Genomic DNA, 7,057 nt, shown 5'->3' with positions numbered 1-7,057 from the left:
TTCTCCCAGTGACAAGAGACGTGAGGAAATCACCTTAAGTTGCATCAGGGGAAGTTTAGATTGGGTACTAGGAAAAATATCTTAATGGAAACAGCTGTCAATCACTGGAATAGAGAAATGGTTGAGTCACCAGTCCTGGAGGAATTCAAAAGACGTGTAGATGTGCTGCTTTGGCACATGGTTTAGTGGTGGACTTGGCAGTGTGATGGTAATGGTTGGACTTGATAATCTTAAAAGTCTCTTCCAAACTAAATGATTCTATGATTTTACACTGCTAGCACAAGAAATAAAAAAATCAGAGTAGGGATAAGAGGCTTTGACAGCACTGTAATATGGGGACAGATAATGGGGAATGCCTTTACTTCAATGTAATGTACACAACTTATGTAAGCACCTGTCTCTTCACATAACAAACTTCTGATACCTTAGGTAGTTGAAAACAAGGCATTTTTATTGTCACTGGCTACTTCAGCATGTCCAAATTCAACCAGCTGAGTAAACCGTGTTCAAACATAATAAGGAAAGCTGAAGATCAGTAAGGAATTGCTCCTCTGGCTATTGGAGTACAGACTCTGGCAATACCATCCCCTGGTGGTTGTGATTATATAAACATTAATTCACTCTCAGGCTTTTGAAGTGAATAACTGAGTCCTGAAATGAAACCTGGTAAAATTATGAAGACAAGTTGCTCAAAAACCTTCTCTAAAAGGCAACTGGAAGAGGAATTCATGGGGTTAGGCTGCCATCACATTATACAACTATTAACTTAATGCCAGGGCTTTGCACTTCAGATTCCTTCAAGGCCCTTTTTACACACACAGAAGAATGAAGTACAGTTTCATATTATAAAAACACTGCCCTAGTAAGCTGTATTACAGCTCTCTCATATTTCAGTTAATTTTAACTAAAATTCCCTCTCCTCAGCTATATTGTAGGGCAACATAGTGACTTGAGGAGACCAAGGCTCAAGTGTCTTAATTTATAGTCTTCTCTCTCTGGTTGAAGATGTTTTTCGTCATGGGGACAGCCTGTAACTTTGATACTTAAGTGCAGGTACACAGTTTGTGGTGATTGGGAGTGGGGCTGAGCTTCATCCTCAGTGGGCACAGCTGTGAGGAGCAGGGGAGCAGCACTGACAGCAATGAGCCATGGAGTGCCCAGGGGCACTGACCAACCACAAAGGGAACAGAGGGCAAACAGGGGCAATACATGGACATGAGGGGTAGAAAAGGTTGGGCTAAAGAACAAGAAATGCTTGTAGCCTTCTCATAAGATGTGGTGTTACTCTGTATGGGCAGACACCTGAAGCCCTCTGAAGTGGTAGGGTCTTTCTATGTATGGGTTGAAGCTTTCTGAAATTGCATGGTGGTATTGTGTGTATCATGGCTCTCACAGCTGTGACTTATGCTGTGACGCTTAATATGCAAAAGTTGCTAGAAATGGGAGGGTTAAATACTTTTCCCCTCCTTTCAGTCCTCCTCCCAAAATGAAAGGTAAGAGACAATGTGAAAAAATTATTTCCAGTGTGTGGCAGTTGGAACATAAATAGATGCAGAGCAATTTTCCATCTATTCTGGACGGCATCAGATACGGACTAGATCTCACTTGTCCTCAATATATGTTTCACTTATAGTGCAGGCAAGTATTTCACCTTTTTTTTCCTATTATTACAGCTTCACAGGATCTAGAAAGTGGTTTTGTAGACATAGGCAGTGAGTTCCCTTTGAAAATGAAAATTATAGCATGAACTCCACAACTCCTTTATGCAGACATTGTTATTCCCACACAGAAAGAGTTTGCTTTGGCCTGTAGCTGTGCTATTTGTGTATCTGCACTGCTAAGGACTTAATAAAGGCTCTCTGTCAGCAGGGTGACAGAAGCAAGACTGATGAACCTTGTTAGAGTTATGTGAGAGACCACATCTGCACATCATTAATCTCTACCCTGGCTTTTCTCACTGTGATTCAACAAAGAAGTTGAGAAATTAAATATAATCCAACCAAGGTTAGCCAACAAAGATTAAAAGAAAATTCATAAAATCTAGATCACTCTGCAGTATTGAGAATATGTTTATCCTCTTCTTGGTGTTGTGGACTATAGTTTATGAATAGGTCTGTGACAACAACAGTGAAATTTCTCATCAGCAAGGCTTATGGCTTTTTTTTTTCCTATTGAGAAAAATGGACTTTGATGTAACTCATGATAATGTTAAAGTTAACTCCCTACAGAAAGTAACATTACTAATATTAAATAGAGATATTCCCAAAACATTTCCAAAAGGTTGAATGAAAAGTCTTGTAAGAACAGATAGGAAACATAGCAGAATATTTCTGGGTACTGTAAGCAACCTGCCAATGGAGGTCCTTCCAAACAGAAAATGATCCTTCAGCTGCTGTTGTTAATAAGTGACTCATACAGACTTTGAATACAACAATAAATTGCAATTTGGAGGCAGCATTCAAGTTGTGCGCAAAGCTGCTTAACTCCTGAGAAACTAAGGTGTTGAGCAACTTTCCACTTCTACATTTTGTAGCAATGTTTTGCATTTATTCCTTCATAATAAAGGAATAAACGCAAAACTGTTTTGTGGAAATAACATTGATATGTGACCTCCCTTATACGTATGCATAAAATTATAGGACCATGATCTTTTTGTCAACCTTCACCCAAACCCTTATTTCCCCTTTACCTTCCTGTCCCTGAATTCCTCACTGTCTACACTAAACACTATTTGTTAGCAAAAGAAACAATCAAAATGTTAATATTTTGAGATTTTTAAGGAGGGTAGTAAAATTATTTCAAATGTAAACTGTTAAGTAAGGTTTTTGTTTTGATCCTGACCAGATATTCTGGTCTGCTTTACAATAACCCTAAAACACAGATGCACTTCTGATATACTACCTTATCCAAGCTTTTAGCAAGGCACATGAGTTTCCTTTTTTCCTTCTTTCATATGATTGTTTGGGAACAAACCTACTTCTGGCACTGTAGCAATAGCAGTATCCTGACCTCTGACAGGACAGAACAAAGCAGGGTCTGCATGTGCTAGCTGCAGTCCTGCATGGGGTCACCAAGCCCAGTGCAAAGCCTATGTCCACCTTATGGATCTCTTGAAATAAATTGTACAAAAATCATCATCCTAAACACTGGGCTTTGTTTTAATTCTGATTTCTACTGCAAAATCTTTTCGGGGAATGCTCCCCTCTCTTTAGCACATATTTGTTTCATAAGCTTCCAAATGCTACTGACAGGAGGTTGCTAGTGAGCAGACAATCCCTGGGAAAGTCCTTAATTTCAGGCTAATGAGACACTTGTGAAATTAGGAAGGAAGAAGAAAAGCATCAGCAGTACAACCATCAGCTTCTGTCTCTGCTTCTTGCAAACCCATCTGGAAAAAAATGCAGACAGGGTAGATGAGAAGGTGTGCTGAGGCATGGCGTTCCTTTCCATGTGGATTTGCAAAATACTGATTTCAGTGCCCCACTGAATATTGCCTGACAATTGTGATACAAAATCCTTGGCTTGCTGAGGTTTTGTTATTGAAGAAAATACACTTAAAGACAGAAATGAGCATTCCTAAAGGGAGTCTACAAGAAATCTAGAGAGGGACTTGTTGTAAAGGCATGTAAGGGTAGGACAAGGGATAATGGCCATAAACTGAAACACGGAAATTTAGATTCGATTTTAGGAAAAAGTTCCTTGCTGTGAGGGTGGTGAGGCACTGATGTGAATTGCCCAGAGCAGCTGTGGAAGCCCCATCTCTGGAAGTGTTCAAGGCTAGGTTAGATGGGGCTTTGGGCATAGTGGAAGGTGTCCCTGCCCTTGGCAGGGGGTGTTGGAATTAGATGATCATTAAAGTCCCTTCCAACATAAACTGTTGTATGATTCTATGATAAATTCCAGAAACCAAAAAATTGGTAAAAAAGCAAAGGATACTAGTAGGGTTCTGCGATGCTCAAGGTACAGCTGAAGCTGGGATCGTGCTCCTATCCTCTCAAAGATTAATTATTAGCAGAACCTCTCTCAGGAAGGTGATGGGTGGTGATTGCAGGGAACTGGGGGAGAGAAGGGCTGGCATCTGGGATGCTGAAGGTCATTCCCAACCCACCAGCTAACACCATTGTTGTGAACCCCCTTCACTCATGAAGACAGCCTTTACTCATGGCCTTCAGGAAAGGGCTGGTAGGCAGAGAGTCTCTCTCTCTCTCTCTTTTTTGGATATTTTAACTTGGCAAAATGATATTCATTATCTATGAATACAAGATGCATTTGTCAAGTGGGAGGGACCAACCTCTGCTGCAGGGGATAAAGAATGAAACTTCTTGGTTAAACACAAAATAGCATTTCCATTCTTGAACATATTATGTTGGTTTTTTTGAAAGAAACAGCTTGTGTAGGCATGGGACTTTTTAGACCAAATATCTAACTTAGATAAACATGTGATTGAAAATGGAATCTTTTGAAGGCAAATAATACTAAGCAAAAGTATCTCTCTACTCAAACACTGAGAATTAAATTATCATCTCATTCTCACCATTGGAAAAGCTCATTTGATGCAATTACAGTTACACAGAATTTGTCACTAAATAACTGAAAGCAAAATCTGGTCATGGTAATCAAAATGGTTTTATGCCATTTATCAAGACAAATCAACAAAACTAATGTTAATTATATTTTCACATACGAGTGGTTTTTATGAATTACTCTTTTCTTAAGATGCAAAAGTCATGTTACATATATATGTGTGTGACTAGATTTTACAAAGAATATAATGTGCTACTCTTACATTATCACCAGAGATCTTACACAGTAAGAAAATGAAAAACACCAGTTTCTGTTTTGTTTCACAGAAGAAAAGCTTTGATGTACAAAACATATCCGAGACAATAGCAGAAGAAAGAAAAAATATTTGAAAGTTGTCTAAAGGATCGCATAAAAGACTTCCATCTTGTGATTAAGTTTAGGAATGATGTTTGATGTATTTTGAAACTCTGCTTGCTCAGACTGGTGAAGTTTGTGAAAGGTTGCCTGTCAAACGCTATGTCAGTGATATGAAAACAGACAGCCAGAAAATCATCCTTCCAATATAAACATCAACTCAAAGTAAATAAATGTCTGCAGCAGAATGGCAGCCTGATGTTCCATTAAGATGAATGTTATAAGCCATGAAGAAAACTAAATATTGATGACAAGAAATCTGTAAAGAGAGACAGTAGCTTATGGTCAGATTAGCAAACTGTTACTAAATGAAGGAGCTGAACAGTCAACACAAACAACAATATACCCTTGAATACAAAAATTACTACAAATTAACATTGTTGAGTCCAACAATAAGCCATAAGCATATGAAAACATTTAAAAATATCTGAAAACTGAACCATGCAGTGCAATTGCATGGTTCTATGCAAGCTCAAAAATACTTTTTTTTTAATATGTTCATCCTTTTGAGAACTTGTTCATTATATGTTTACACCATTGTCTGGTTTTAATTTGAAAAAATGTTGAAGCTCTTATCATGACTGGTTCTTCACAGTGTTAGACATAACTTCTGGGAACATAAGCATATACTGAAAAGAAACATATACTGGAAGCAGGTCCTATGTAAAGGGGTGTGACTTGAACCTAATCAGAAACAAATACATAAAAATAGGACAAAGAGAGGATGTGAATTGGTAGAAGGTAATGAAGAAATCTGGTATAATAAAAACAGGTAGCAAACAAATTGCCTTTGCTAGTATCCAGGATATAAGCTTTACATGAGCTACTAGATCTTTCCACTAACCTTAAAAAAGAATGAGGAAGGTAAGAATTAAGATAGATCACAGGTTATATGGGTTAATGCACAACACCCAGACTTTAACTACAGCAAGCTATTGGCTTTTTAATTTAATTTAAAAATTCATGAAATGGCAAAGTTACATGGAAAACACAAATGAGGCAACCAGAGAAAATGAAGGGTCTTGGAGCAATCAGGAGCCATGTGGCCACTGGGAAGGACAGCCTGGGGACAGCAGGGGCAGAAGGGCTAATGTGAATCCAGAGTCACCAGAGGGTGATAAAATCTCTGCAGTGACTGACTACAGCAGCAGCTGGAGACAGGCAGCTCCGGCCAGACAGGAGATCAGAGGATCAGAGACGGTGGATACAAAAATTCAAAAATTCCCAGCATACTTTAAATTCCTTTTTTTTTTTTTTTTTTTTTTTTTTTTTTTTTTTTTTTTTTTTTTTTTTGGTTAACATCATAGCTGAAGAATTGAGGAGAAGCAGTCCTTCACTACATATGTAAGCTCCCTATGTAAGATCCCATATACTCTCATTTGGCACCAGACAGGCATCTTATGTCTAAATCAGGTAACGAGGCTCGCATATCCCGGAACATGGCATTGGCAATTTGGTGGCCGTCCTTCTGGGCAACCTCATGAACATGCAGTATGAAATCAAATTTCAAGTTACCATCTGAAAATCCTATTCATCTACAAAACGGCAGGAATAAAATCCCAGGCTCGTACAAGCACTTTCCTGGTGGGTACGCCCTGCTGTGCAGCCGCAGTGAGGTCGCACCACGACAGTGACACGGGTGTTTCCAAGCTTATCCGGCCGTGCAGCCCCGGGCAGAGGGTGTAATGTTGAAGCTCCTATCTATGCCGTCATTACAGCGGCTCCAGTTCTGCCCCTGCTGCTGCCGCCCCTGCCCGTTTTCCTCACCAAGTTTTGGCACTAACACATCGACACACGGGCAAGGCACGGGCCAGCAGCGATGCAGCCCTCGGAACACACTGATCTCGGGTGTGTTGTTGTTTTCTTTAATTTGGAAAAGCAAGCAATAAGCTCTGCTCAAAGGTCGCTCCTTTCACAACCAGCGGAGCTTTCGATTTTCCTGAGAACTTCGTGAACAACGCAAAGGCAATTCCAAGAGATTCCCCGGCTATCCCAGGCCACCCCTGCCCAGAAGGGCGAACGAAACGCTGACACACACTGCCCAGGCTCCGCCGGCCAGGCCGCGCCGCCCGGGCTCGGGGCGGGGCTGCGGGGCCGCCGCCAATGCGGGCGGGGCGGC

This window comes from Passer domesticus, chromosome 1 (assembly GCF_036417665.1).
Source record: "Passer domesticus isolate bPasDom1 chromosome 1, bPasDom1.hap1, whole genome shotgun sequence".
Lineage (NCBI taxonomy): Eukaryota > Metazoa > Chordata > Aves > Passeriformes > Passeridae > Passer > Passer domesticus.
Note: the sequence above shows the minus strand (reverse complement) of the source record.